The following is a 12,016-nucleotide window of genomic DNA, read 5'->3' as shown; positions in this document are numbered from 1 at the left end:
CTACAAGAGTACAGATACTCATCAATATTTGCATTTTGGATCGTCCCATCCACGACATATAAAGAGGGCCATCCCTTACAACCTTGCCAGGAGAATATGTACTATAGTCAGTGATGAGGAAACAAGAAATCAGCGTCTCAACGAATTAAAACAATTTTTAACTGACCAGCATTTAACCCTATCAACCTTATCAATGACGGAATAATGAAGGCCAAAGGAATAGATAGACAGGATCTTATTAATCCAATTTTACAGAACAACAAGGAAACTAAAATATTACCGCTTGTTACTACCCATAACCCTAGAAACCCGAATATAGCTCCAGTGGTCAATCATCTCAACGGAGTTCTCAAAACTGATGAAGATATGGCTCGCGTTTTATCCAAATTCAAGTTTATTAACAGTAAAAGGCAACCAAAGAACCTTAAGAGGATACTCTGTCCATCTACAATTAATACGTCAATAAAAACGGTATCTAATTGTAGAGACATACGATGCGGCACGTGTCCGTTTTTAAAACAAGGCAGCTCGATTGACTTCAGAGGAAAACAATTCCGCATAAATTCGGACATGTCATGTCAATCCAAAAATTTAATATATACCATTTTGTGTGATGGTTGCAACAAATTTTATATTGGCGAAACAGGGACTACATTAAGAACAAGAATCCGGGTGCAGAAACAGCAAATTAAAGAGCCAGAGTACCGGAAAATAAAACTCAGCGAGCACATCGATGTGTGCAGAGGCAGGCAATTTAAAGTGTTTCCTTTTTATAAACTTTTTTACAGAGATTGCAACGGAAAAAAGAAAAAGAAAAACATTTTCTTCAAACTTTAAATCCTTGCCTCAACAGACTGCTATAATTTAACTTTTTTATGTATTGTGTATATATTTTATTGAATTACGCTATAGATTACGCGGCAATATCCCTCTACAACGTTAACTTTAACTTTAACTATGACGTCATTGTATTGTAGACGTCACCAAGTAACGTAATTGTTATTTTAAAAACGTCTGAAGATTGAATGAAAGCGCTAACGTTTTACTCTGTGTTGTCTTTCATTTTTCAAATTTTCTTTTCATATATATATATATATATATATATATATATATATATATATATATATATATATATATATAAAGCATTAAAAATGGCTAACGACACGAACAATAGAAATTGTCAAATTTTCGGGACAACCAGTCCCTTCTTCAGGACCAAAAAATAAATTACATGAGTACAAAACAAAGAAAACAAAATCTAAAGCTACTACTAAACTACTTAAGAAACTATAAAAAGAACAGCTACATTATAAACATTTGTTCACATTCTTAAAGAAGGTGTTGCTACTGTCGCCGATCGCTCTAAAGTAATCAATCGACTGCCAAATTCACGCCTGATTAAGTTAATTAGCTAATTAAAATTGGCGTCCGAGTTATCTAATGAAAATTTGAACCCCCGTAGTTAACTCGTACGGCACTTATGATATAGACTCGAATTTTGATTAAAAAGAGATAAAATTCAATGAAAATAAATAAATAAAATTAAAAAAAATGATTTACAAATAAAAGGTAGTAAATAAACCAAAAAATGAATGGAAGAGGCGCAGTTGACAGATTTCATGAAATTAGTATGTGGGTGCCAGGTGATGTATGGCTATGAGACGTTCATTTTAGTGAAGTCCATTTGTTTGTTCATGCCATCAGGTCTGAATGATTTGAGTCTGTGCATCGAGAACTTTTCCTTGCTCTTCCTCTCCGCGTCTGTCCAATGAGGATTATGGTCAATAACCAATACTGTCATGTCTTCCCATTTGTGGCCACTTGTATTAAAATGTTCTCCGACGGGCTCCTTGACTTTTTTGGTCTTTATGGTAGAGCGGTGGTTGTTGATCCTTCTGCGGAGGTCACCTGTTTCACCGACGTATTGCTTAGAGCAGACTTTGCAACTGATGAGATAGATGCAGTTGTCTGTGCGACAAGAAGTGTTGCCAAATATCTTGTAGGTGCGACCTGTGATGGGGCTTTTAAAAATGTCCGCGTTGGTGCTGTGTTTGCACAACAGGCATCTGGTATCGGAACATGTTTTAAAACCACCATTTGGCAACGGGTTGTCTAATCTTGCCCTCACTACCATGTCCTTTAAGTTCCTCGGGCGTTTAAATGCAGCCATTGGTGGATCCTTGAAAAGATCAGCCATTCTTTCGTTAGTGTAAAGAATGGGCAGATTATTTTTAAGGATGGTGTTGAGGTTCTTAAGGGCGGGGTGATATGTAGTGACAAGTGGAACCCTGCTTTTGTCTGTTTTCTCTTTGTATTGTAAAAGGGTTTTCCTGTCTTTTGTAGTAAGGCCTAAAAAAATGGTTTGTTTCCGCTTTCCCGACCGACCCTAACGTAAACCCCCCGACCCAAAAAGTTTTTTGGACTTTTTTTTCGTAAATTTCCGTTTTTATCCGTTTTCTGTTAAAATTTCGTTTTTATCCGATTTAAAAATTGTGTCCTCTCTAAATTTAAGTCGTAGAAACGCTTAAGGAATTTATTTAGATGTCATCAGTGTTGTGTAGATGTTTGTTATTTACAAATATGGCAGCACATGTCGTGCCGGTCGAGCTGGAGAAATGCTCACACCAGCCGGGGAAAAAGTTCATACGATCTTTTTCCTCCGGACTGTCGTTACATTTACTTTAAAGATGCCTAGTGTTGTTGATTCTATTCAGTGCTTTATATATATATATATATATATATATATATATATATATATATATATATATATATATAAAACAGAATGCGACAGTCCAAATTAAAAAAAAATGTTTACTGTTAGCGCTTTCAGCCATGTCGGCTCTTCAGACAGTTATACAAAATTAAAAACGTTATTTGTAACGTTGTCAATGACGTTTACTGTTAGCGCTTTCAGCCATGTCGGCTCTTCAGACATATACAAAATTAAAAACGTTGTTTGTAACGTTGTCAATGACGTTTTTAATTTTGTATAACTGTCTGAAGAGCCGACATGGCTGAAAGCGCTAACAGTAAACAATTTTTTTAATTTGGACTGTCGCATTCTGTTTTATTTATTTGAGTATTTTTTGCTGTACCAAGGCTTTATTTATCCACACACACACACACACACACACACACACACACACACACACACACACACACACATATATATATATATATATATATATATATATATATATATATATATATATATATATATATATATATATATATATATATATATATATAATCATACGTGTGGTGTATATTACCCGTGTGATAAACTTTTGCTTTATCACACGGGTGATGCTATATCAAATACTTCCAGTCGGAACTACTTTTGACACAGCCCCTCGCTTCAACGCTTCAGTGACCTATTTTCGAAGATTTGTTAGTACTTTCAACTTAACTCTATCAACTACAAAAAGTGATATAAAATGGATTTTGTCAAAGACTTCATTTATTTACAAATATGAAGGAAAACACGTAACTGCGTAGCAATCTGGCAAGTAAATATCAAAATCGTTCAAAAAGCCAGAAAAACGTCAGATATTTCGGACCCCCCCCCCCAAACTCTTTTTACAAAGTTATACATAACTGTAGCCAAAAGACCTTTTTTTCTTGTTTGTCAAGATTTTTGATAAGTTTAGCCCCATTCAAACTTTCAATTTGCTTTGTGTAGTTTATAAAATTGCAAATAACGTTAACTATCAACGAGTTCATCCTGACGACGCGATGAAAACAGAGCGTACTGGTTGTGCTTATATACAAGAACTTACCGAAATAATGTTTCATAAGACTTTTATTCCACCACTAGTAAGCATCCTTATTCACTATTTTCAATCCCTAATCATTAGGCTGGTGTTTGTGTTATAAAACATCAACAACTGTTCCTTGTTCGAGTCAATTCAAACTAACGTGCATTCGCAACTTGTGTATGTCAACACACTTGATAAAATCTTCTGATCAGTATTTCCATTTAATCAAATGAATAAGCTCTAAGAAAAATTATTCAGAGCTAAAATATCATTTCAAGGTTTATTTCAGTGATGCTTTACATTAAAACAGTTAGATTTATCTCAGAAATGACGTACTAAATTGTATTGCGCAAGGTCACAATAACCGGGTAACACAGCGTTGCATCATCGTTTTTAATCTTTGAAAAAAATCAATTCGGGTCATATAAGGGACTGTCTTCAAAGGTTCATAATATAAATCAAATTGTATGAGATAAATAGAACATCTATAATTGTGTGATTTTATATATATAATGAACGTACATATACAACGTCATACAAGGAAATTTTGTTGACGCAGCATGGTCTACATAAAAAATGCAATTGCATTCATATACATGTATGTATTCATATCGATAAAAATTGTACTATCTAATGAAATTTGTCACTGCGTAATGTTCTAACACAATAATTTCAAGGCCATTTAAATTCACACACATTGCTTTATCATGTTTACATGTTTAATACGTGACTTATACTTTATCTGTTAGCTGACGTTTTAACATGGCGGAAGAAAAACCACTGTTGAAAAGGTAGGATGCTATTTTATCAAAAATGATTATGATTATCATGATTTCCATTTCGTTACAATCAACAAATATCAACCCTTAATTGCACCGAATATCCAAAAGTAATTTAATTTGTACTACAGCGTAGTGAATAAACTGTCATTAATATCGTTGGCAACCTTGTTTATGGTCCAAACTCCAAACATATAAATCTAGGTGTTATCTTCTTTCAAATTAAAGTTTTTTCATTGCATAACATTGAATACCCTATAACATGTAAATTGTTTTCAATCCTCGTGTGTAATTTACACTATAAAATGTATGCAAGTCAATGAATGGACTAAGCTTTTTTATTATTAAGGTCTTCCGTTTCCAACGGAAGACCTTATTGTTATTGCTTTGTTTCTTTTTCCCTTTTATTTTTTTATTTCTTACGCTTTTTTGTACAGGCGATTTCTTGAAAACGACTCGACTGATTTACATGAAAATTTCAGATCTTGTAGATATTGATTTAATATATAATTTTTTTTATTTTAATGACGTCATTTCCGTTCGGGAAATATTGACGTTTTAGCGATTTTTAGAGGGTCAGTTTGTCCTGCTATCTCCTCCTAAACGAAAAAAGATATTGAATTTAAATTTTCAGGGATTGTAGAAAAAAGATTGTAGATGTGTTTAAAGGCCTTTATGGTTGTCTGGCTTTAAAGGCGTTGAAGCTCGCGTGGACCCGAAAATCGAGTTTGAAAAAACGACGTGATTTTGAATGGTTTTCGGTCTCTATCTTCTTTCCTGAAAATATATAGAGGAAAAAAATTTGTACTTACAAGAGCTTTCGTTATATATCAAGGAAAAGGGGCTGGCCCCTCAAATTAGGGGCCATAAGGGCTGTGAAGTCTTTCTTCCATAGCACTTTACTGAGAAATTTTTTGCAATATATCTAAGAAGCAAAAATGTTGATCTTTAACTTTTAAAACTATACATTATAAAAATTTTATCATGCGTTACGTAATAAGGGGTTTTAAGGGGCCAGAAGTCTAAAACTTTGATCAATTATATCTCAAAAAGGATAAATATTTTGAAAAGCAATATAGAATAAAAGATGCTTAGAATGACGTTTTAAACAATATTCAATCATAAAAGTTTCGTTATCTGGCCCCAATGAGGAGATAAGGGGTCAGCCCCTAAAACGTCCTATCCCAGATAGCTCAAAAACGGCAACGAATTTCTAAACACTTTTTGAACAAAATATGTTTAATATCAAAAGACCTTTCATATGATGCCAAGAAAAAGGGGCTGGCCCTTCAGTTCAGGAGCCAAAAGGGCTGTAAAGTCTTTCTTCCATAGCACTTTACTGAGAAATATATTGTAATATATTTCTATATGTAATATAAATTTCCAAACAATTGTCCAAATAAAATGTCTTTAAAATCAAATAACTTTTCATTTAAAAGGTTTCCAAGAAAAAGGTACTGGCCCCTATTACTGGATCTTTCAATTTTAACCTTTTATTTCAACCCAGTACCATTCTTGATTTTTGTACCAATGGCCAGACCAATTCGTTCATTTTTAGACGAGTTATGAGTTTTGGGGCATTTGAGTTTCGATTGTCGTGCTTGACATGTACTGTAGAAAAAAATTCTAACTCCCGAGCCCTTCACTCAATCCTAATGAAATTCTGTGTAAATGTACCTCGGAACCCATTCTTATTGTCTGCCAAATATGCAGCGGATTGAACAATTAAAAAGAAATTCCTGAGACCAAGCTGCGGGTATTGCCAGTACGGGGACTTAAAATTTACACAGTTCTAAGGATGTAAGCAGCCGCGTAATATTTCTGTTGCATGTATATTTCTTGTTTCCTGTTTAGTCTGTATCTACGATAGCGTGTGAACTACTTATGGATGTTAGAATTGTGGAAATTACTGTCATCAAATTTTTACCGAATAAATTTACGTGTTACTGATTTCGTTATTTCTACATTTATAATGATTTCATCAATCCTGTTGAAATTAAACAGTCAAACACAATAATAAACGACACGAAAAAAAATCACAACACTGAAATACATGTGCAAAATGCATCAGTCATTGTTTTAGGACTTTACTACCCCTAAATGTCGTTAACCGAATCCGAGATCCACACCTCAAAATTCTACTTTCGATTTATTTACGACGAAAATCAAGATCGGGTCTTTTCACCCCCCTCCAGACACAAACACGCATCAATGTTTCAAATGACCTCGCACTGTTACCAAACCTGTGTAGTCAGACATCTCACACGTTGTTGTTCATCTCATACAAAAATTTAGCTCCTGTCCCGAGCGGAAATGCCCCAAATTCAAAACTAGATGCTGTCATTAGACAGTAATACAATCATTTAGGGTTTTTCGGGCCACTTTTTACATTTCTACTGCAATTAAATAAACAAACGAATATTATTAATGAACCTGGGCATTATTAAGAAGTTTATTGTTTGATTGAAAAGACTTACGAACCAAATTGCGATTATCATTGATAAAACGACCGCAGTGGGAGCTTTATTTAGACCTTCAATTCAAGGAACTGCGGGTCACTTCCGGTTATTTCGGGTCACTTTATAAACGTGTGCAAAACAAAACAAAAATTACATTTAATGTTGTTTTATGACCAAAATTAGTTAGTTTTGCTAATATCCAATTGTTATTTCAACAGAAATGATTTTTTGTGGGGGAAATCGCTCACGGTGAAAGCTGATATCAACACACTATATTGACCGTGTGTAATGTGGGGCGGATCTAGCTTGAAGACCATGGAATTATGTCCTTTGGATTGTTAATTCAGAGGCAAACATTTATCTCATTATTTATTTCAATAAAATGACTTTTTAACAAAGAAAAAAAATAACAATGGAAACACCTGGTTTTAAATAACGGAAAAATGACTAGGAATGTAAACATGGTAAAAGGCTATAAAAAAATTATACAGTAACAAAAAAAAGTAAATTCGTCCTGCTAGGACTCATATAAAATATAAACATATAAAAAGTATATAGATTTACAAAATAAACATAATAGTAATAATATAGCACATTGGTATTACATTGTAAAACACCCCTCACTTTCAGTGGAAATGTGCATATCTCTCTCTCTCATAAGTCTGGCAAATTCATGCTCTCTCTCTCTCTCTCTCTCTCTCTCTCTCTCTCTCTCACATTTTATGACACAGAGACATTAATGACAGACTTTTCAGGCATATTTTCAATATGCTGCTCTATAACAGTCAATGCTGCATGGAAGTTTTTGGGACACACTTTGTATTGGCAGGGTATAACAACACCTCCTCCTTTTTCCAGCATATGGGGCCAGGGTGGAAAACTGGTCAATGGTTCACCAGTAACGATTGCAGTTACTACACCTCCAGCATCCATCACATACCTAAAGGCACTCGCCAAACCTCTCGGAACATGACCACATGGAAGACCTGCTATGTCGCGTAATTTCAGGCCTCTCTTCCCATCACTCACTGAATTCTCCAGGTTCTCTGGAACATTTTCTGGCACCCAGACTACACATGCATCTGTATCATGAATATTTGAATATTCTCTGTCAACCTGAAGTTCCAAATCACTTGTCACAAGTGGCTTTACTTTATACTCATGATAGCCCTTAATTACACAGTTTTTGATATAAATTATCTCCTTGTTTGGTTCCTGTAAAAGAAAAAAATACAGTCATACAGATTTATAAGAAAAAGAATATTCTTAATGCATCTAATAACCCCCCAACCATCTTTTAGATTATATTCTGATTTTGATTTTACATTGTATCATATTTTATATAAAACATACTTTGCATTATAAATAATGTCATGCACTAAGCAGAGAATATTCAAATATACAATTTTATGTGTGGCTTGGAAAAAAATCCAGATTATAAACTTTAAAAAAAATAGATATTCACTAATATTGTTATACAAGAGGAGGTTGGCAACAAGCAGGTAAATATCATATGATATCTATGAAATAGATGTACAGTTGTGGCATATGAACTCAACAGATTCGTCAACAGCTGCATCTTTGTCCCATGGATGCGCAGCTGGAATACACAAGATATGTTCCCATTTGCGGCACAAATCACACTGTATCCAATCTCCTGGTTCTGACTCATCTGCATGACACACAAAACAACGTTCAGTTTCTGAAATCTCCTTTGCTCTGGTATCAGTATGTGAGGTGGACGGACCTTGATTATCAGAACGAGTCGCTTCTAATGTCATCTGTGTTGTAACAACCTTCTTTCTCTGCTTTCCTTTGCCTGTCTTCTGGCCTTTGCTCCTTACATTTTCCTTGGATTTCAGATATCTTTCCCTGGCTTTCCTCTCTTTACTTGCGAAACTCTTAGCTTTTTCGAGTGATTTCAGTCCCATCATTCTTATGCCATTTTCAGAAGTAAGGTTGTCTGGTAGCTCATCTGCAAGTCTTTTCCTTTTAGCCGTCTTTGTTCTTATGGTAGGTAATTTAACTGCAGACACAATTAGTGGTGAAACTTGTTCATGAATGGAGGATGGCAAATTTCCTGATGCTTCATAATCAACAGCTGAAGCAGCTTGTGCAAGGATATCTAAACCTGAATGCTCTTCAGTAGACCCGCAGGAAAATGTGGTTGCTCTTGAAGATGTTGGTGTACAGGCGGTAGAGGTATCCACTGATAATGTGGCCTCTTCATATGTCAAGGAAGGTTTTAATCTCAAGTCGGAGATAGCAGACCTGTCTACAGGGAAGACACCTGATGTAGCAAAGCTCTTTTGGACGGTTACTGGCTTGTAAAAATCCATGAAAGCAACCTGTAAGTGTCTGGCAAAATTTTGCTTCCTCACCATGTCTTCTGGGTGGTGCCTGGTGTGATCTCTCAGGTGCTTGTACCAACTTTTTTTCATGGGACCATATACTCCAACATCAAGTGGTTGCATGAGGTGGGTAGCATTTCTAACCAATCGATATATTTCAATTCCTAATTCTTTGGCTGCAGAAAAGGATTCCATGTCAACATGGCTTCCAACACTGTCTATCAGCAACACTATTGGTCTCTCTTTAACAGCATGTGCATGCAAATGATGAATAAATTTCCTGAAAGTCTCCGCATCCATCCATCCTTTATCTGTGAACTCTGCTCGAGCATTCCTGTGCGAACCTGCTAACAAGTCATATGAAGTTGGTTTTGGTCTTGCAAAAACAAAGAAAGGAGGAAGGATACTGCCCTCTGCATTTGCACAGTACATAACAGTGACTCGTTCCTTACTTCTTCCACCACTTACGTGTGGGACTGGTTCCTTTTGGACTTTTTTGGCAGGACCTATGACCTCACCAGATTTTGAACCCATCGTGAAACCAGTTTCATCTGCATTATATACTCTTTCAGGTTTGTCCATCAAATGGTTGTCTGACATAAACATTCTGTAATTATGGAACCAACCATCCACTTCTTCTGTAGTCACCTTAGCTCTAGAAATTTCAAGAGGCGTTTCTTTTCGCTTTTGAACAATGTGTTTGTTGCGTTTCATAAATGCATAATACCAGTCCCAACTTGGACGACCATCTTTGAAGGTCTTTCTCCTCTTGTCATTTTTCATTATGTTCTCAACAAAATCTAGGAACTCGGTTGGTCGTAAACCCATCCCACGCTGTGCCATTTCAGACAAATACTTTGCCATTGTTTCTTCTTCAGACTTGTTGAAGATGGTCTCTGGGCCTCTTTTTTTCTCTACATCTACAACCCACTTGTTCTACGTTGCAATGATGAGTATGAAATATTATGTTCCCGTGCAGCTTTTCTAATAGATAATTGCTTATTGAATACCTGATACAATGCTTTCCTGGCAACCTTGTGGGGAGACTTGTACTTTCTTGATATTTGTTTTGCCAATTTCTGAGCAGGACTTTTAGATGGTGTCCAAATTTCCTTCCTCTTTCTAGTTCTCCCCATTCTTCTGAAAATAAGCAATGTGTATGTAGGGGCTTAGTATGTTTATTCACCACTTGTCTACATGTACATTGTCATTGAAAAAAAAATTGCAGGTCGCAGCAACTTATTTAATACACACATACAAAAAAATGGATTTTTCTTAATAAAATGATTACTTTTATAATGTTTAATTTAGTATAACAAATTTTCTACATACGAATAAGCTATAATCATGATGATATTGAAAAAGCACAATGTAAACATCGACATGTGACATACGAAAACGCGAGGCTCTAAAAACGCACATGACCCGAAATAACCTAAACCGAAGGGGGCTAGGAATACACCACTACCTCAATAGATTTTATTGCAACCAAAATTTGTTTAGTTGCATTAGAAAGCGTATAAAATTTCCTTTCCAGCAGTATATAACACGTAATGTTTTATCAAACGTAAACTTCACATGATCGAAGAAAAAAAAGATGTCTCCGTTTTTGACATGCAAAATTCTCTGGTCGGGACACATAAGCCAATTAATCAACGTATTAATTAAGACATCTATTTTCAGTATTTTCCTTTGTAACTGTGTGAATGCATATAACATACCTTGATGGACGTGACTGCAATATATTTCGTTTTTCTGTAACGTTTAACGGGAACTGTGTATGGAAAACCCCGATGACTCCCGAAAATCGGGGTGACCCGAAATACCCTAAATGACTGTACCCGCACCATGTGTTTGCCCCTAAATAACACCGTTTTTTACCAGTTTAATTAAAAATGAAGGCTATATGCAAGCTCTGGTAATACAATTAAAATTTATAATTTTCATAACTGAAGGATGAGATCCCTTCCCATATGATAATACACATCGTGGCATGAGCAGCACTTTATGTGCAATTTGGGGGTAGAACTGTTTGCAGTGTATTTTCAGTTAATCAATAATCTTAACATTTTATGTCATAGAAAGTATAATGGTCTATATAAATATTACAAACAAAATTAAAAATTAAATTATGCCCCCTCCCCGTGGCGGTTGCCGGTTTTAGATTTGCTTCTGTGTGCCTACATGAGTTTGCACAGATTTAGAGAAGGGGTGGGAGTGAGGGGTCCAGACCCCCCCCCCCCCCCCTCCATCACATGAAAATTCATTTATATCAATTGTAAAATTACCAAAATACACCTTGGACCCCAATGCTCTTACAGACATGTAAACGCTCTACCCATTGCGCTTCAATGTTAGGTAACATTATTTGGGGGGTAAATATTTAATCAATATTTAATATACTTTATTGTTTATCTCAATAGAAAGTATTCATGTACATCACAATATGCAGGTGTTTTGCACCACCTTAAAGCTGTTATTTACCTAATAAAATAGTGCAAGTGGATTTGAAGAATAGGTCATAAAAATACATGCATGTTACAAATGAATGATCTTTGTCTGAAGTTACGTACACAACACAGGTCTGCATGTCTCATTAGCGGGTACTAGTTTTACCCAGCTCTTCGATTAGATGGGTTCACGTGTATACATACATGGGTGTTGCTAAA

At 35.4% G+C, this 12,016-nt stretch overlaps 1 pseudogene; it reads right to left on the bottom strand.

The window, feature by feature from the left end:
* Nucleotides 1–8,120: 8,120 nt before the first annotated feature.
* On the bottom strand, nucleotides 8,121–11,179 carry LOC128164861 (uncharacterized; annotated as a pseudogene).
* Between the last annotated feature and the right edge of the window lie 837 nt (nucleotides 11,180–12,016).

Source organism: Crassostrea angulata, chromosome 1 (genome assembly GCF_025612915.1).
Source record: "Crassostrea angulata isolate pt1a10 chromosome 1, ASM2561291v2, whole genome shotgun sequence".
Classification (NCBI taxonomy): domain Eukaryota; kingdom Metazoa; phylum Mollusca; class Bivalvia; order Ostreida; family Ostreidae; genus Magallana; species Magallana angulata.
The sequence above is the reverse complement of the archived record's forward strand: the minus strand, read 5'-3'. Positions and strand labels throughout refer to the sequence as shown.